The 20937-nt window shown below is 36.4% G+C and overlaps 1 long non-coding RNA gene across 1 annotated transcript in view; it reads left to right on the forward strand.

Moving 5' to 3' along the window:
* Window positions 1–19962, forward strand: part of LOC120308069 — an 86947-nt gene extending 66985 nt beyond the window's left edge. Inside the window, exons 2-3 of the long non-coding RNA XR_005556734.1 lie at window positions 18814–18914; window positions 19424–19962. This is a non-coding gene — a long non-coding RNA (uncharacterized LOC120308069). The remainder of the gene's footprint in view (window positions 1–18813; window positions 18915–19423) is intronic.
* The last annotated feature ends 975 nt before the right edge of the window (window positions 19963–20937 follow it).

Genomic DNA, 20937 nt, shown 5'->3' on the forward strand with positions numbered 1-20937 from the left:
AGAATGGAGTAGAAAGAAGAAAAGAAGGTGATTTGATAGCTTTATAACACCATAAAGATCAGAATTTAGAAGATGGGAGAATATTAAAATTAGACTTTACCTACTGTTTTTATTCATAAGAGCTCTTAGGGCTGTTAGGATGAAGAAGCAATAAGTATAAGTATTTACTGTATGAATACATGAAAAATATTTGCCATTTTTCTACATTCTAAATTTAATTTTGTGCTGGCTAAACAGTACATTTGAGGCTACAATTCTATGCATGTTTAACTCAGAAGTAAATGTCAAATGATTTCATATGGCTTACATATGTATTCATAGGCTTTTATCCTTATTAATTCACTAGAATGATTGATGATTTTTTATTGTAAGTCTCAAAATAGTCAGGTACCAAAATAATAACTGTGTTTCAAATTAATGCATAAAAGTAGGAGAGGTCATCTAAGAACTTCTTAGACATTATATTGATCTCTATCATACAAAATAATGTAATCTGTCCTAAAAATAATTGGAGAAAATTTTAGATGTGCAACCCACCTCCAGAAGCGGTGAATGCTCCAACACTGGAAGTTTTTAAGAAGAGACTGGACAGCCATTTGTCTGAAATGGTGTAGGGTTCCTGCCTGAGTAGGGGGTTGGACTCAATGACCTCCAAGGTCCCTTACAACTTCTTCTTCTTCTTCTTCTTCTTCTTCTTCTTCTTCTTCTTCTTCTTCTTCTTCTTCTTCTTCTTCTTCTTCTTCTTCTTCTTCTTCTTCTTCTTCTTCTTCTTCTTCTTCTTCTTCTTCTTCTTCTTCTTCTTCTTCTTCTTCTTCTTCTTCTTCTTCTTCTTCTTCTTATTCTTATTCTTATTCTTATTATTATTATTATTATTATTATTATTATCGATCATCGCACAGTCAGCCAGATGTTCAGACTGGATTTGGCATTTTGTCTACCTATCAAGTCCTTACCCAGGACCTGGGATAGGCAGATGTGGATGTTTGATGGTATTACAGATATCGTCTCAGGATGGAAGCAGTTCCTAGTAAGGCCGCCTTTTGCAATTGACTAATAGCGAATTTGTCAATGCCAATGGTGTTCAAGTGGTGCTCCAGTTGTTTTGGGATTGCACCCAAGGAGCCTATGACTATTGGTACTACCCTTGCTTGCTTTTGCCACAGTCTTTCTATTTCTATTTGTAGGTCTTTGTATTTTGTTATCTTCTCCAGTTCTTTCTCTTCTATTCTGCTATCTCCAGGCACTGCCACGTCCACTATCCAGACTTTTTTGTCTTTCTTATCGACAATTGTTAAGTCTGGGGTGTTATGTTGCAGGTGCTTGTCTGTTTGAATTCTGAAGTCCCAGAGCAGTTTAATTTTATCATTTTCTATGACTTTCTCTATTTTATGATTCCACCAGTTTTTGCTTACAGGCAAATGATATTTTTTGCAGATCTTCCAATGCACCATTGTTGCTACTTTGTCATGCCGCTGCTTGTAATCAGTTTGTGCAATCTTCTTGCAACAGCTTACCAAGTGGTCCACTGTTTCTTCAGCTTCTTTGCATAGGCGGCACTTACTGTCTGTTGCTGTCTTCTCAATTTTGACTTTGTATGCATTTGTCCTTAAGGCTTGGTCTTGTGCAGCCAGAATTAGTCCCTCGGTCTCTTTCTTCAATTTTCCTGCTCTTAGCCATTGCCAGGTTTTATTATTATCTGCTTTCCCAGCTATTTTTTTATGTATTGGCCATGTAGTGCTTTGTCTTCCCATGCCTCTATTCTGTTCTTCATTTGGTCTTTCTTGTAGGCCAGTTTGGTCTCTCCAGTAGTTAGTAAGCCTTCCTGATATACTAATTTCAGTGCATCTTCATCATTGTTCTTCAGATATTCTTCCAAAGCCATTTTTTCTTCTTCAACCATCTGATGTACTTGTAGCATTCCACGCCCACCTATTTGCCTTGGTAGATAAAGTCTATCAATGTCACTGCGTGGATGAAGGGCATGATTCATTGTCATTATTTTTCTGGTCTGCCTATCCATTGCTTTTAGTTCTGCTTGAGTCCAGTCCACTATTCCAGCTGTGTACCTAATGACTGGGATTGCCCAGGTGTTGATTGCCTTTATGGTATTTCCTCCATTGAGTTTGGATTTTAAGATCTTCTTCACTCTCTTGATGTATTCACCTCTAATCTTTTTCTTTACTTCAGTGTGCTTGATGTTGTCAGCTTGAAGGATACCCAAGTATTTGTAGTACTCTTCTTCATCCAGACTCTTAATGTTATTTTCGTGGGACATCTTGATTCCTTCAGTTTTCATTATTTTTCCTTGTTTGATAGTAAGTGTGGCACATTTGTCCAAGCCAAACTCCATTACAATATCTTGGCTATATATACAGACAGTGTTGAGCAGCGATTCTATTTCAGATGATGTTTTTCCATACAGCTTCAGATCATCCATATAAAGGAGGTGGGATAGTCTGGCAGATGTTTTTGATGTTTGATAGCCATGTCCTGAGTTATTCAGTATTGTTGACAGAGGAAACAGTGCAATAACAAATAGTAATGGTGATAATGAATCTCCTTGAAATATTCCTCTCTTGATATTAACCTCTCCCAGCCTCTCACCATTGATCTGCAACTGTGTCTTCCATTGTGCCATCGATCTTTGCACAAATTTTCTGATGTTTCTACTGACTCCTGTTATTTCTAGGCACTTTATTATCCAATCATGTGGCAGAGAGTCAAATGCCTTTTTGTAGTCAATCCATGCCACATTCAGGTTGGTCTTCCTTCTCTTGCAGTTTTCCAAGATCATTTTGTCTATTAGGAGTTGATCTTTTGTTCCTCTGCTATTGGGGCGGTTTCCTTTCTGCTCAGGTGGAAAGAGATTGTTTTCAACTAGATGCTGTTGCACTGCATCAGCTACTACACCAGTTAGTAATTTGAAAGTTGTTGGTAAGCAGGTAATTGGCCTGTAGTTACCTGGTGTTGCCCCTTTTGCTGGATTTTTCATTATTAGGTAGGTTTTCCCAGTTGTTAGCCACTTTTCAATTTCTCCTCCTTGTAGTATATTGTTGAACTGTTTGGCAATGAGTGGGTGTATAACAGTTAGATGTTTCAACCAAAACCCATGCAGTTCATCTTCACCTGGTGCTGACCAATTTTTGATTTTCTTGCTCTTTTTTCTACCATTTTTGTTGTTATTACTAGTTCTTTCATTTCAACTTCTGTTTTATTTGCATCCACCTCTTTTAACCAAGCCGCATCCTTGTTGTATTTCTTTGGGTTATCCCATATCTGCTTCCAGAACTGCACTGTTTCTTCCTTGTCAGGTACTGACTGATTCCTTGCAGTTTCTCCATTGATGGATTGGTAGAAACGTTTCTGATTGGATTGAAATTGGAGGTTCTGCCTATAGTTTGCAATTCGAGCTTCATATCTACTGATTTTCCTGGCTATAGCTGTTATTTGTTGCTTTATTATTTCCAGTGCTTCCTTGATCTTCCTTGTTTCTAAGTGGTATTTCTTGATTAGGTATTCTTTGGTCTTCTTGTTCTTCAGCTTCTTTTCTTTCATCTGTTCTAGCTTGCTTGCATGTGATCTTAACTTGCTGATCTTATTTTCTAGTCTAACCTTCCATTTTTGTGGTGCACTGTTTGTTTGTTTTTCTTCTTTGTTGATTTTGCATCCCAGGTATTCTGTTATAACTGCAGCTGTGCTGTACATTAGTTGGTTTGTTTCTTGCAGTGAATTGGTGCTTATACTTGATATTGCAGTATTTGCATCTTTTAATGCTTGTGCTAGCTGTTTCTTTGGAACAAGCTTCAATGCAAGTAGCCTTATTCTGTTGTTTTTGTGCTGTTCTAGATGCTCAGTTATTCTTTGTTTCAATTCTTTTATTTCTTTAGTTAGAGGGTTTTGTTCTTCCTGAGGAAGAGGTGCCTGGTTTCCAAATGAGAACAGTTGTATATCTCTGCTGGGTTCCTTCACTGCCAACTCCCCCTGGTTTGCCTCTACATTCTGAATGACTTCTGGTAAGGCTTTGATTTCTTTGCCCGGGGTAAACCTTTGCAGTTCGTCCAATTCTGTTTCTGTGAATACTTTATTTCGTGTTATAAATCGGCGTTGATCTGCTAGTCTCTATTCTGTTATTTCTGATTCTGGATGTTGTTCTTTCCAGAACTGGTGCATTCGTTTTAGATATCCTCTTCTTGTTGGACTTGATCTGTAGTAACAGATCATTATTTCTTTGTTTTCATCACTGTGTATCTGCGACGGGTAAACATCTTTTCTTCCAGTAGTTCTGCAGCTGCTGGCCCTGGTTGCTCAGCCAACAGTCCTGAGTCCTGTAACCCATTTTTCACCAGATATCCAGGAACTCCAATATCTAGCGCGGACCTTGTTAACCCGGGCGACGTCCGAGCCGGTATGGCATTCTGAAATTTACGTCTCACCATATTTTTTATGGGAGAGACACTCTTTGTCTGACTCCTCTGATGAGACCTGTCCAGTATGGTTGAACCTCTGGCATAGCTCTCATCTTCCTCAGAGTTCACAAGCCCCACAACCACGTCAAGGTAGTGCCTCACTGGGGGATTATTATTATTATTATTATTATTATAAAATAAGCAGTCAGTATTATATGATCTGCTACAAGGAATTTGGGTCTTCTGCATGAAAGTTTGTTGAAAGAAATGAAAAATGTCTGGGCACTAGAGCATGCTTCTGCTTAATTTGTTACATTAAATGAGAGTTTAGTATGCCAAAAGAAACATAAAACTGAATGTAATGCAAATGGAATTCAAAAGAAGTGCTTTGGGTAAATTAAGAAGAGATCAGTCAAAAATGAATGAGCAAGTAATGAATGAACATGGATTAAATACAGAAGCAATCAACCAGTAAGATAGTGCAAATATAATGCAAGTTCTACCTATATTTGTTGTGACGTGGCCCACATGGCCCACATGTGTGAAAATAGTAAAACTTGCAAACAACTCCATTTTCATCACTTTGATTGAAACTGGATCCTGTGGATGCCTCTGAGAAGGAGTAAATGGATTGGGACTATAGGTTGGATGGGGTTAATGAGATCTTAAAAAGAGAAAGATGAGTAGTTTAAAAAACAAAAGGCAAGGGATAAAGCAATGGATAACCATAGTGGAAGCAAGAATGGTTCCTAAGGATAGAAGAATTTGATGAGGTTCAGGAGAAGGATCTGGTACAAACTTGTTAAGCCATGTTTTCTTATCTTCTGTGCTTTGCATAATGCTGATTACTCTGAACTAGAAGATAGTTATGTATATATCTATGTTCTTAAGAGCTATAAATTCTCAATATAATTTACCAAATATTTCTATTTCAGTATGAAAGATCTGAATGTGTAACTAAAATTAGACTCCTAGAAGATAATTGGGATGGTGTTCTCTGAAATTAGAGGGAGGCTCCAAGGTCAGCTGTCCTGCTGGTTGCTAAGATTGAATCTTTCCAATATCAGAGATGAAAGGCAGATCTCTCTCTCTCTCTCTCTCTCTCTCTCTCTCTCTCTCTCTCTCTCTCTCTCTCTCCATAAGAGAAAGAATTGAGTGGGAGGTGTGCCAGGCTGGTCATAAATTAATTGGTCTAATGGCCCTGTGGTCATTTGTTAACATAGATAGTTCTCATGATGGGAGAGGAAGAACAGTGGAAATAGCAAACTGATATGAAGAGCAATAAATGTGTTTCCAGGTTAGTTGTCTATGCTAGCAGAGCATGACATTTGACTGTGAAGATCTCGATTTGGACAATAAGATTGTTCTTTCTTATAGCATATCATACTTATTTGGTACAGAAAGTCCCACATTGATGTCTACGCAATATCTACAGTGTACTGATGCCAACTTTTCATTCTTTATTTACATTTCCTGTACATATACAGAAAAGAAATACTGGATCTCCTTCCTTCCTTCCTTCCTTCCTTCCTTCCTTCCTTCCTTCCTTCCTTCCTTCCTTCCTTCCTTCCTGCCTTCCTGCCTTCCTGCCTTCCTGCCTTCCTGCCTTCCTTCCTTCCCATAGTTAAAAAGGACACTGTCATATGTCTGATTAACAAAATACTTCAAAGAACTTTCAGGCATTTTTTTAACCTAAAAAGCCTTTATTAGTGTTACAGAGATGTCAGCACGGCATAGTGGAAATGCTAAGATCTGAATTTCTCTTCCTTTGCACATAACATTCCAGGCATTTCCCCTCCCCTATTTTGGGGTCATGATTCACATCTTCCAATTAACTTGGAGGGCAAAGATTCACTTCCGTTTCTTTTTCCTGGGCTTTCCTTATATTCTCCTCCCCTTTCCCTGCCACCTGATTTAACTCTAAAAATACCAGACAGTTCTGCATATATTGTCAAAGCAAGAATATTCAGTATTAGCAGCGTTGACAGACACATTTTCTTTCCTAGCATAAGAATAAAGTGGTGGCTTTTTTCCTCTTATTTCTCAGCTATTATCTAAGAAACATATTATTGTTTAGATCCATATTTTGCAGGGGCTATATAATTTTAATTTCTACATTATATTGGTTGGTATCCTGTAGTTACATATGTTGAAGACCTATCATATAATCAGTCATACTTTTTTAGTATTTTTCATTTTTCCTAGTACTGTAAATTTTGCTTCAAAATATATACCTTTCTAATAAATTAAACCTGCTTGATTTTTATAGCTTTTTCTTCTACTTAAAATGTTCAGGTAAGAAATGTTTAATATAAACTAAACTCCATCAGTTCCACCTATTTTACTGAGTACATCATAGATGTGCTAATTCTTTTAAATTAATCATCAAGATGATTCACTTCCCATTTTGTATAGGCATGCTACATAATAAGAATAGAATAGAATAGAATAGAATAGAATAGAATAGAATAGAATAGAATAGAATAGAGCTGGAAGGGACCTTGGAAGTCTTCTAGTCCAGCCCCCCACTCAAGCAGGAGAACCTATACCATCACAGACAGGTGAAGGTCCAGTCTCTTCTTAAAAATCTCCAGTGATGGAGCACCCACAATTTCTGGGGGCAAGCTGTTCCACTGACTGATTGTCCTCAGTGTCATGAAGTTTTTCCTTAGTTCCAGGTTGCTTCTCTCTTTGATCAGTTTCCAACCATTGTTTCTTGTCCTTCCCTCTGGTGCTTTGGTGAACAACCTGGCCCCCTCTGCCTTGTGGCAGCCCCTCAGATACTGGAATACTGCTATCATGTCTCCCCTATTTCTTCTTTTCTTTAGACTAGCCAAACCCAAGTCCTGTAGCCGTCCTTTGTATGTTTTAGTTTCCAAGCCTTTGATTATCTTAGTTTCTCTTCTCTGATTTTTTTCCAAACTCTCAACATCTTTTTTGTGATACGATGACCAAAACTGGCTGCAGTATTCCAGGTGTGGGCTTTTTAGGGTTTTATAAAACAATAATAATTCTTTGTGTGATCTTGATTCTATGCGTCTGTTTATACAACCCAGGATTGTATTAGCTTTTTTGGTTGCTGCTGCATACTGCTGGCTCATAGTCAAGTGATTGTGCACTCAGACTCCAAGGTCCCTCTCACAGTTACTGTTTTTAAGCCAGGTCTCACCCAATCTGTATTTGTGCCTTTGGTTTTTCCTGCCTAAGTGTAAGACTTTGCTTTTCTCCACATTGAAACTCATTTTGTTGGATAGGGCCTATTGTATACTTCATTTGCGTGCGAATGATGAAGACACATGGCGATGTTGAACAACTCTTTATTCTCCTTCTAACAACACCCAAGCAAAAACAAAAGGCACGCAAGCCTTTTTATATGGCCAGAAACCTGGACAACGTCAACCAACGAAACAGAGTGTTTTTGCGCCATGCGCATGCGCACAAGGCTGGCGCCACTCTGTCTGGTCCAGGGCAGCTTTTGGAATGCCCGGGACCAATGCAACATCCCGAGCCTGCTTTTGCAGGCTCAGGACACAACAGGGCCGATCGTTCAAGTTTGTCTTTGCTATTCCTGCCAGTTTGGTGTCATCTGCAAATTTGATGAGTTCCCCTTCAGTTCTCTCATCTAAGTCATTGATGAAGATATTGAAGAGTACTGGGCCTAAGACAGAACCTTGTGGTATCTGACTGCTTACTTCTCTCCATGTGGATGTAGTGCCATTGAGGACTACTCGTTGAGTACAGTTTGTTAGCCTGCTGCAGATCCATCTGGTGGTGATGTTATCTATTCCACCTTTTCTTAGTTTACCAAGGAGTATGTTGTGGTCTACCTTGTCAAATGCCTTACTGAAATCTAAGTATACTATGTCCACTGCGTTTCACTGGTCTACTAGTTTAGTTTAAATGCATTAAACTTAAAGGGGCTTATTTTGAAAAATAATTAATAGAATTGCATTGCATTGCAAGTTATGTAAGAGATTATAAATTCTTTACTTATTATGAACTGCAAATAAATGAGGAAAGAAGGAAGATGCCTGTTTGCTACCAATATTTTATTCAGGTTATTTGTTTATGGTTCTTTATTTTTAAAGTCCAACATTATGGATAGAATTAGAAAAACCTTGCTAACACCAGAAACACATCCATCTGATCATCTGAAAGGTATCTGGTCAGGGAAATAGGTTACATGAGATCCCAAATTAAATATTTATGTAAGACTGGGTAATATGAATGACTTCAGCTATTTGATTTTTTAAAAAATCACTACTATTTAAATCAGAGTTTGGACTCTGTTCCTTCTTGCATTGTCAGAGTTTCATTATTTTATTTCAGTATTTCAGAGTTATATATTGGGGTATATCTTGAATGTTATTAATAATGTAAATCAGAAAAATAAGGTGGCTATGAATTATCTTGATGGAAAGAAAGCTTATGATCATTTTGAATGTTCCTTCATGCTTACAGTTCTGAAGAAAATTAATTGTGGGTCAAACTTTCTCAGATGAATATCACATATTTATAAAGACAAAAAGCCAAGATAATCATAAATGTTTTTTTAATCATAAAACTGTTCCAATATGAGGAGGACAAGACAAGCTGCCCCCTTTTTTCTTATTTTTATTGGCATCAGAGCCATTGACAAAGAAGATATAGAAAAGAAAAGAACATTTTAGGAGTTAAATTAACAATTCAAGAACATAAACTGAAACTGTATGATGTTGATGTACTTATAGTTAGACAAGGATGCTTTAGAACTGATAATGAAATGTATGCAGCAGTATAATTTTCTGTTAGAATATCAGATTAATAAGAATAAAACTCATACATTGACATGGAACTTAACTAAAAACAGCAATACTTGCAGCAAATAAAAAGATCTGATACCATTGCTAAAATATATTTCTGAGAATTTATTTTACAAAAAACAATAAACATTGAGATAAAAGTGACTTTTATTGATATTTTAGCAAGTCCCACATGAGACTATTGCAATATGTTTTACCTAAGGCTACCCTTGAGAAATGGTATTTTAAATGCTGTAAAATGCCACAGCTGGACAATTGACTGCCTATGATGCTTTGAATGAATTATGCCTCTTTTGTTTGTACAGTGTAGGAACTTACATACGTGATCCATTCGGCATCCAAGACTTTGTTCTAGATGTCTTGGCTGCCCTCATCAATACAGTACTTCCAAGTCAGATCCCTTGGGCTCATGACTCAAATAATGACTATTCACAGAGAGTTTCGGCTGAATGTTGATCCTCATAATGGCTATTGTTTATAGTTGCCTTAAATAATAATAAAAAAATGATTTGAATCATGTTGATGATCTTATTTTTAAGATATTCTTTTGTGAGCTATCCTGAGTCCACGGTGAGAAAAATGTAGGATACATTTTTTTAGATACCTCAATGATTCTACACAAAAATGTTATTAAAGCAAAGCAAACATATTATTAAAGAAAAGCAATTAGTAATTTCCATAATTCAGTCTTCCCTAACTTCTAACATTCCCTTCCAGTAACTATGTTGGCTCTACAATTGTTGGCTCTACAATTGCAGCCCTACAATCAGGAAAGAGAACCAGTTTGGCCTAGTGGTTAAGGCATCAGACTTGAACTCAAGAGACTGTGAATTCCAGCCCTGCCTTAGCCATGAAAGCCAGCTGAATAATCTCTCTCAGCCCAACTTACGTCACCGGATGGTTGTTGTGGGGAAAAGAGGAGGAGGAAGGAGTATTGTGTGAGAGTTATTATAAAAATAACTTTAGTTATTATAAGCATATTGATATACATTAAATAAACATTCCATATGTATATGGAATATACATAAAATAAAGTACCAGATTGATAAAAAATGAACAGCTGCTTAACATAGGGAATCACGGAGGTGGATAGCTGATACCTCAAGCTTGGAAGTGATAGAACACTGAAGTCACAATTTATGAAAAGTGGAGCCTCCATTATCTTTTTGAAGTTCTTCTTATGGATTTGTAGACTATTGTTGCTATTATTGTTATCTGCTTGGAGGCTGAAAGACATTACATGCTCTTTGCAAGGCATGTTTAAATGATTGTCACATGTTTTCAACAATCAATTGTACCTGGTCTTAATTATCATGGTTATCCCTAAAGCAGAGCTCAGAATTAATAGTTCTGTTGATATTAATGTTAATAACCATTTTTGCTTTTTACTTTGCGTATTTAACTTCCTGAATATTTTATCCAAGATAATTTTGAGCTCTCTAAGGGCATTTGTTTTAAGTTCTCCATTTTGCAGGGGGAAATGAATAATCTCTAACGACTTTGCATCATAAACATTTCTTATTTTCCAGCCTAAGCTAAACTATAACTGTTTTCACACAAAATTCTTAGTGTAGAGCTTCTGTTACATTAACAGTTCTGGGTTAATGAGTGAGTGCTTTTTATAAAAAAAAAAACATAAGGCATTTATTACAAATATATTCCAGATAATTATTGCAGGAGATCATGAACTGTTCATAGGAGAAAAAAATTACTTGAGGTATACTGGAAGCAGGAGGAGGATCGAGACATTAATGGCTTGGCTGTACTATTGCTTATCCCTAAGGGGATCTTTTACAGGTGGTTTCTATTTTTGAAATATCAAAACCTGCTGAATGCAACGGAAAATTGGTCTTAATATTTTTTTCCACAACACAATTCTTCTTTCATCTGCTGTTCTTGAGGGAGTAAATGGTTGGTGCATTATTGCTTTATTATGACCACCTTGTTTTAAGGAAATAGACGTCTTTTATAGATCTCTTTGCATTTCATTTTTAGAGCACTTTTTTCCCTTTAGAAATGATTAATGTGAATACACATTAAAATGATTAAAGTTGCTAACATCAAATGTTAGCATTTGATGTATTTATTTTATATAGAATATACATCTATTATCAGAAATAATGTCTCCCATGATATCTTTTAAGTGCCTAATAAAACCATATTAAAACTTCACCCAGTTTACATGCAAGTACACATTTTATATCTTCCTCTTCTTCCCACTTTTTAAATTCACATATTTTATATCAACTCTTTGTAGCATATTGGCAATATATTGACAATTTATTGAATTGTCCAGTATTTCATAACTTCAAGATGGTTATACAGAAAGTGGCATAGCCAAATAAATAAATCTGATTACATGTGATGAATTAAATGTTCATTTACATCTAAATAAAACCGCGAATATATCTATCCATTCTGTGATGCATTTTCAGTGTCAGCAAAGTTATGCAGAGTTGTAGGAAATCATCAGTGAAATAAATTACAGCATGAGATTAAAAAAAAAAAGAAAAGTAAAAATATCTTTGCATCTCTTTAGAACAGGGGTGTCAAACTGCTGGCCTGCGGGCCAGATACATCATAGCGAAATAGCGCCCAGCCCATTGCCGGCAATGGCAAAAAAGTCGTGATACGTTACGACACATCACGTGACGTTGTGAATTTGACACCCCTGCTTTAAAAGATCTCATCAATTCTATCCAACCATTATTTTTTCAATCTTTTCTTTCCTCTCAAGCCATTCATACTTCCTTTGTATATTTCTTTTGCAATTTAGTCCTCATTCATTCTCTCTTCCTATGATCCTCCCAGCTCAGTATATTGAATACTAACTTCTGTATGTGATCCATTCATCGCTATTTATCCTTGACTCTTATCTTTTCTTGTTTTACCACTCATGCTTCTTAATTTTCCCATTTCTTTTGCATTCACCTTGATATTCATTTTTCTCCCATCAAATAACAAAGTGAGCAGAAACACATTCTTCTGTATAGCAATTTTAGCTGTTTTTCAGCATGAATTCCTTCAACAGAGCACATAGTACGCACCACTTTTCTAGCAGATTTATGTGTCTGAAGTTCCCCTATTTTTCCTATCCATCTTTGTGATGCACAAATTCATCCATTTGTTCTGTTTTTTTAACTTTATCCACAAACATCAATTCATGATTCAAGCCTATCACATCCATAAGCTAAATTAACAAATAAACAATAACATTTCTTGTTCTGTTCATACATTGCCCACTGAACTTCTAAAGAGCAAGAATCTTTCCGTTTTGAAATTGAGAAATAAAAGGAAAACAAAGACATTTGAGGAGCACTTCTGCGTAGTGCTGGGGAGAAAATATCACTTTCTTATATAGTCGGAGGAAGGAGATTAAAAAGCTCTGTAAATATAAGGAGATATGAAAGGCACGTCCAAGAACAGACAAAGACATTTGTAATATTGTTTGGTTGTTTTATATCTTGTTTAAAACATTTAATTTCTTTAGATGATTATAACTTTTGTTTATGTCTGCATACATTATTTTTTGCCCCCCAAATAGTTCAAATCCTTCCTAAGCCATGAAAGCCAGCTGGGTGACTCTGGACCACTCATTCTCTATCAGCCCAACCCACCTCACAGGGTTATTGCTGGGGGGAGGAATAAGAGGGGGGGGGGTGTTGGAAAAGTTCACTGCCTTGAATTATTTGTAAAAATAATAAAGGTGGGCTACAAATAATGAATGAATGAATGAATGAATGAATGAACGAATGAAATATTTCATTTCTGGGCCACGTTTCTAACAAAGAATAAAGGGAGAACTGGAATAGCTATTTCGAGTTTCTTAACTCTCTTCAGCCAGACTTACCCTTCTGAGATTTGAACCTGGGCTGTGTGCATGTTAGGCAGCTGTATTAACCTCTAGGCCACAGACTCTTTCTCACTTTGTCAGCTGTATCAGGGAGGGAAGAGACAGGGGGAGGAGATTTACCTTGAGTGTTTCTTGATGCACCCTGTCGGCCCAAATATGGGAGAAAGAAATCTTCTTTCTTTTTCTTTTGCCTGTATCAGCTCAATCTAGAGCCATCCACAGGCAGCAGTCACCAACCGCGACATTATTTACATATACATATATTCAAATGGATTAGATTAACTGCTGTATGTATTATATTGTAGATAATAAATTGCTGTCAAGAAAGTCTTGTCTTATTTAATAGATTTATATGCCTTTAATATTTTATACAAATGAAGGTAGCATCTCCAGATTTCTAGTCCAACACCTTAACTACTATATTGCACTGGTTCTCTGAGGACTCGTGTTTACCTTCTGATTCAATTGTTTTGCAAATTCAGTTACCCAGCCAATAATAATTGGTTTAGGATAACAATATTGGTTTAAAATAGAGTAGGAGAGCATATTCTAAGCCAGCAGTGGCCAACCTTTCTAGCTCTGTCAACCGGCAGTGGTAGCAGCAGTGTGTGTGTGGGGGGGAGGGGATGTTTTAGCATATTAGTCCGATGCTTGTGCAAATGGAGCTTCACGTGCTTGCCTGTGCTTGGCCCAGTTCCCAATGGGCCACAGATCGGTACTGGTCTGTGGACTGGGGGTTGGGGACCCCTGCTGTAAGCAAAATAGTTTTCAAAAGCATCCAAACTTTCAAAGACATATAGTATTTATTTCACAAAAACTAGATCAATTTTTTTTATCAATGTCATTCTAAATGAGTCTAAAAGAAGACAAGAAATCAAGAGAATGACAACTATTCCTATTGTGAGATTGATTCCTAGTGATTCGGCAGACAACAGTTAATCAATAAAATGTCGCTATTAATTTAAGTACCATTTTGCGCTATTAATGTATCAGCTGTGGTCTATGAGTTGAACTGTTTTAAATAATAGATTTCCTCTCAGAATTAAAGACAAAATACTTGACTGAAGGAATCTTTTCATTCTTTAATAAGTATTTTCTTTAGAACTCATCTAAGTATAACTGCTTTGAATTCTATTCATTACTTCAGATATTTAATCCCCAAATTACCTACTTAGTTGGTAAGTTTAAAATACCATCATTTCAAATCCCTTATTTGTGCTATATTTTCTTAATGAATTTAAGTGAAAAATGTTTGATCTTGACTAGGATTTCAAATATTGTTTGAGTTAGAAAAAATACAGCAAAGACAGAACATTTGATAGAAAAAGAGTAATTCAAACTTAAAATCAGAAAGATTTTAACTCATATTTTTATATTCCATATTTTTGAAACGTAGAGAAACATATGATTTCTCTATGCAGCATGATTCATCTGTTGAAAGAAAAATCTTCAGGTCCAGTCCAAGTTGGGAGTAAATAAGATGCTGGAAATAAAAATGGAGGCTGCTTGGGAAAGAAGGTTCTTGTTTATTTACTTGCCAGAAACTTCATGACACAGCATGTTTCTGGGATGGCTGACAAAATGGAGTTGGGAGTGAGTGGGTTTTTATACCTTCTTTGGACTTTGTATTTGAGGTTGTTCCTGCTCCTGTGCAATGTACTTTGACCTGAGCTTGAGTCTGCCCTTTTGGTGTTCTAATGGTGGTGAGTTAATCCTATTATGTCCTAAAGGTCATGTTCCTGTCCTTGGAGTCTTTGTTTTTCTAATCCCCTCAGCTCCAGCCTTCCTGCCCCAATTTCCCTGAATGAATTACCAAATCTGCATTTCTAAAAGCTGGCCTGCTTGGGAGAGACTGGGGCAGAAAAGTCTTTTAAGATTTTTTCCCCCATTATTCCTTTTGGGGAAATATAATATTCTGTCTTTTTTAATATCCCCTAAAATATTTCCTTCTTGTAGGGGGAGGTGCTGACTTCCTACACATCAAATGGAGATAACAGTACAATTCAGATTTAGAACATTTATTTATTTTATTCTATTTATTCAATTTCTATAGCTATCTCAGCCAAATGATTCTAGGTGGCAAACAGTTTTAAAACTGTAAAGCAGTTAAAAGAATTAAAAACAATAAAGTATTAAAAATATCTCCCCCAAAATACATACAGCAAGTTTAGAATGCTTAAACAGGTTCCAAATGCATTGGGATAAAACTAATCTAATAAGAACAGAAAAAGTTAAATCCATAATTTAATAGTCCTGATATTATCAATGATTAAGTGGTGATGCAATTTGTAATTGATCTGGATATCTCACAAATAATATTGTTGCAAGCAGACCATCTAGTACCATCCCTCAGCCAAAAGGTGGGCCAAGTTTGAAGACCCTTGCATTAGACTTTTTCATGTTTTTCTAGAGTTCAGTCTCTACTCCCCATTTCTCTATCCTTGTTCTTGTCTGTTAAGTTTGTACATATGAAGACAGAACCAGTGGCTGGATTTACATACATTGTTAAATTCTTACCACATCCTTTGGAGGAAGGATTAGTATACAATTGTCACTGGTAATTAATTATGGGAAGACACAGAGTTGGGCTTTTTTTGCCTTCTGGTCTTTTAATATTTCTTGAGTTTTAACTTCTTTAAAAAAAAATTCTTAGTCTGGAACAACAAAATAATCTGAAAATGCTTTAGTTATATCAGCTACAGAAACTGAAGGTGTGCCTGTGATTAAAACAAGTCTAACATCAGCAGAGTCAAATGACATTCATTGGAATGGTGAACATTATGGAAAGTGTGCCTTGAGTCATAAATCCTTTTAAAGCCCCAACAGAGTAGCCTGATTCTGATTACTCAGTGTGGATTGGGGGTTAGAGGTGGGTGGCAATGTTCTCTGAAACATAAATTAATTCAAGGCAGGCAGCTTCTACAGTCTCCCTAGAATTAAGCCCTGGGCATATTGATGCCATTATATCCATCCCACATGGATCCCAAGACCTATAGGTAAAAAAATATTAATGACTCTGAGTTGTGAGTCTTCCAAACTGGCCAGTAAATAAATTTAAGGAGTAGAAAAAGTTGATAAAAAAGAAATTACTAGGAAGCAGAATTTACTGCTCCCATTTTGAGAAAAAGCCAAAGAAATTTATGAAGAACTAATAAATCTATTTTAAAATGTTCTGGTAGTTTAAGGAGTCTAAACAGCTCTAAACCTGACCTTCATTAAATGACTACTGAAATATGAATATCACGATAGGCTCATTAAACCAGCTTTTAACTGCCATGCTTTTTATAATGCTCATAGGGCAAATGTTTGAAAATATTAGAAAATGCATTTGAAAGCCCAGAGTTTATGTTTAGGGGAAGTATGCGTAGTTGGTTGAATGTTCATTAAAATGTCTACCTAAATGCAGAGGCATTCATCTCGGTTTAACAGCCAATTTAACAGCACTCCTGCAGAAACTTTACATTGAAACCAAGTGTTTGGCCAACACTTCAGATGACATTTTCACTATTACCAGCACCACCAGTGCCCTGATGTCAATAACCTTTGGGTCAAAGGTCAGATATACACTACAAAAGGCATAACAGGTAGTCGTTGACTTACAGCAATTTTTTTAGTGACTGTTCAAAATTACAACGACACTGAAAAAAATGACTTATGACCATTTTTCACACTTACAACAATTGCAGCTTCCCCATAGTCACGTGATCAAAATTCAGCCTCTTGGCAACTGACTCATATTTATGACAGTTGCAGTATGCCAGAGTCATATGATTTCCTTTTGTGACCTTCTGACAAACAAAGTCAATGGGGAAGCCAGATTCACTTAACAACCATGTTACTAACTAAACAACTTCAGTGATTCACTTAACCTCTGTGACAAGAAAGCTTGTAGAACCGGGCAAAACTCACTTAACAAATATTTCACTTAGCAATAGAAATTTTGGGATCAGTTATGATCATAAGTCATAGTACTACCCGTATTATTATGCTGTTCCTACTACAAACGGATAAGGAGAAGAGGGAAACTGATGCTTTTCTGAAAAAAAAAATATTCTTCATATTTAGAGTGTAGACTTTCAACTTCTCTCACTGGAAGTGCTGCATGGATTTCACTGGAGAGAATGCTGGATCAAGCAGGTTAAAGATTCCAGCATTCAGTTTCATTTTGAAGTGGAAATAAAACAGCAGTAGAATTTCATGGCCAAAGTCTGTTTCCATGGAGTTAGCAGCCTAGTCACAAGAACAGAATCCCAGCTTCCAAACTTCTGAGTGTTGCTCCAAAGCTTATTCTAAGAGGTTTGCCCATTCCTTTTCAAATTTTAGATTTTTCTTTTCCCTTTATGTGTTTTACGATGTGCAGAATATGTACTTTAAATGAACAATTTGTTCTTCTGTTCCCAAACACATCCCTGGGCAACATTTAATTTCCCTGCAGAAGTATTGTTATAATAATTTTTTAAAAACGGGTCATGATCCTCACCAGAAATAATGACTCAAACCTACAGAATGGAAAACATTTCTTCAGTATTTTCAGCGCTCTTACCTTAAGCATGTATTAAAGCCAACTCCCAGTTTCTGTGCTCTGAAAGCTTTATTGTGGCCATATTTGTTTGAATTGCAAACCATGCAATGTGAAGAAACCCTTTAAGTTCATAACTGAAACAATTTAAGGCTCTGTTAGGTTATGCTATGAACAAGCGTTCATTCTTCAGCCACACATGTCTGCTCTTTTTAAAGGTTTCTTTCCAATGTTAAACTGACAGCATGGATGCTACGTGGTGGACTCTTCACCAATAATATGGAGTCTTCCAACTATCTTGGAATAGTCAGGAAAAATATGTTGTCTCTCTAGGTCTACTCCAGGATAATACCCACAACTGAAAATTGCATATAGTGGATAAGGAACTGGATTAAGATGGAAAGATTCAAGTTTATTGCAGTGGAGCTCACTTTGACTAATAAATAATCTTATTTACATATTGTGTTATATTCCTCCTAATTTAAAGGCCAACTCACCTCACAAGGTTGTTGTTGTGAAAATAGGAAGAGGGAGTTGTGCTTGATATGTTTGCCACCTTGAGTTATTTATAAAAATAATAAAGGCAGAATATGAATAAATAGCATTAAGCTTGACACATTTAGGAATGTGGCCATATTAGTCTAATTAGATTTTAGCAATATTCCCTTTTGTGTTTAAATGTGTACTTATATGCTGCAAAGACAAAGTCTCAGTATAAAGAAACCTAGCAAGGTCTAGAAGAGTATGTTTGATTAGGTAGCAAACTATACCGAAGGACTGATCATCCTAGGAGGACATTTTAATTCAAAATTAGGTCCCATAATTACCCTCCAGAAAATTGTCCACAGGCACCATTGAGCCAGTGGTAATCTGAAGATGGGATATATAACTTTTGCATGATACAATGCATCAATACATTGGATTTTTGCCTCTTAAATGGAGCTGCTTCTGGAAATAGACTAGACGCCTAGAGAAACTCATGTTTTGTCCAATTCAAAAGCAAATGGCCCTCTGTTGAGGACTTTTGAAGTCTCTAAAAGATTTTACAGTGATGGTCTAGAGCAGACATGTCAAACTCGTGATGTCACGTGACATCGTACAACATATCAGAACTTTTTCCCCATTGCCAGCAATGGGGTGGGTGCAGTTTCCTCATGATGCATCCGGCCTGTTGGCCAGCAGTTTGACACCCCTGGTCTAGAATCTACTTCTGTCTTTGTCTTTTCATTTAAGTGACAAAATGGAGCTGGTAGGACAAAACTGGAAAAAAAACCCACTAAAGAGTTGGAGCCACATCTATGAAAAAGAGATCAAGTAACCATTATCTGTAACAGGTATGTATACATATTATTAGTTTATTTATTTAAATTTATGGGGTGTCCAGTGGACTCTTGCATACCAAACTTCAAGGAATGTGAAAACAAACTGTAGGAGATTGGAAAGATGATCTTGGAAGAATGAGGACATTGGCTAGAGACATAAATATTTAAAGTGACAATGTGTAAATTATGTTATGCATGACAATTAGACCAGCAGCTGGCAAGAGTATAAAAGACCCAAAATAAAAGAGTTTAGCCAGGCTTCTCTGTTGGAATAGAGGACCCTACGTTCTTGGACTAAATATTTGGCCAACACTGAGTTGCAAGAGCCAGGTATATGAAAGCAGGAATGGGTGTGTTTGTGGAGAATGTTCTTTCTTTGATAAAGTTTGTGATGTAAAGAACTCTGGGCTCTCAAAATTTGCTGCTGTACTACCAAGTGCCTTAGGGATATAGAGAAAAGAGTTCCACTATTTGGCATGTACTTGTAATCCCATCATAAAATCCTGTCTTCTTTATTCCAGCTGTGCAAAATTAGTTCCTTCAAGATGCCTTGCTATTGTCATTTGTTAACAATTGATCAAAGCAAGTAGAAGAAACTTTAGTGGATGCCTGAAGAAGAGACAAAAAAAGAATGCTTGATCAGTGAGGCTATTCAGAACACTGTGTAACATTGGTAGATCTCTTGCCTAATGGATTTAGGGACAGTTATTTGCTCAGGCAGCATAAGATGATTGATAAGGCAAGCATAGCCTTAGAAAAGCTTTTGAATGCTACACATCTAAAGGAGACATGTCTGGAAATAACTGCAAATCCACCTAATGAAACCACACCTAAACATTAAGACTGCTGGATCCAGTCCTGTAAAGCGATTGTAAATGCAAATGGTCATTGTACATTAAGTGAGGACTAACTGTACTTGGATTTTGTGCTATATTATTCAGACAAGCAGCACACTCATATTTCATGCGTCCTACATTGTACTTTGTATTATATACTGTAATTTATTTTATTAACTCTGGGTTGTGATTTGTAATAAAGTTGGATTGACTGGCATATTGCACTAGGACCCAGTGTGTCATTTGTCTGGTATTGGCATAATACATTGTTTGAATTTAACCAATAGCATGTATTTCTTTAAACCACAGTTAAGTGAACTATGACTTACTTCGATATATTACTCTCTCAGTTCAATTCATGTGACAGAGCTGTCATTACCAAAATAAAGCTGGCATAAAGAATACTATAACCAAGCTGGTGTAAAGAATTCTACTACAACCATACATCAAACACCCCTAGACACATGCTGCTAGGTGAGTTATGAACTTATGTACCCATCATATTGGCTGCAATTTGCATAACATATTAAAAACAAATTTCAGACATATTTTTAGCTTTAAAAGATGTGGAGACCTAGTTAACCAGAACAGCGCTTGTCAAACTTGGCAACTTCAAGATGTAAGGACTTCAACTCTCAAAATTCTGGGAATTGAAGTCCACATATCTTAAGTTGCCAAGTTTGACAAACACTGACCTAGAAAATTGAATTAATTGGGTAAATGAGATTTCAGTTGATCACAGATAAGCATGTCCTATAAACAAAACTATTATTTTTCTTTTTCCAGTAGAGATTAGTCTGAAGGCAGTTAATCTACCTGATCTGTTTGTTGACACTCCTGGAGGAAAGAACTTGATTTTTGCTCAGCTGCACTGGGCAAAGCTGATGAAAAGCAGAGGAATCTCTTTGCTTTTTTAAGTCAGCTCACCTCAGTCCTACAATCATTTCTATATGAACAAGGGCAGCTGTGTTTGCTGAAAAAATAGGAGAAAGGATATTTTGGCTATAATCCAGAAAATCACATTCATCATTCTATTCTTGTGTTTTTTCATGAAGACAAAGAACAGGAGGCATGAGCCAGTTTAAGGGATCAGTTTTAGTTTCACTGGAAAAAAAATGAAATTTCAGAAGATTGGAAGAAAATTTAGAGCTTTGCTCAAGACAGATTAAAAGCAAAAAGTGAGTTTAAGATATTCTGGT

This window comes from Crotalus tigris, unplaced genomic scaffold (genome assembly GCF_016545835.1).
Source record: "Crotalus tigris isolate CLP2741 ecotype Arizona unplaced genomic scaffold, ASM1654583v1 scf7180000017861.769447, whole genome shotgun sequence".
Classification (NCBI taxonomy): domain Eukaryota; kingdom Metazoa; phylum Chordata; class Lepidosauria; order Squamata; family Viperidae; genus Crotalus; species Crotalus tigris.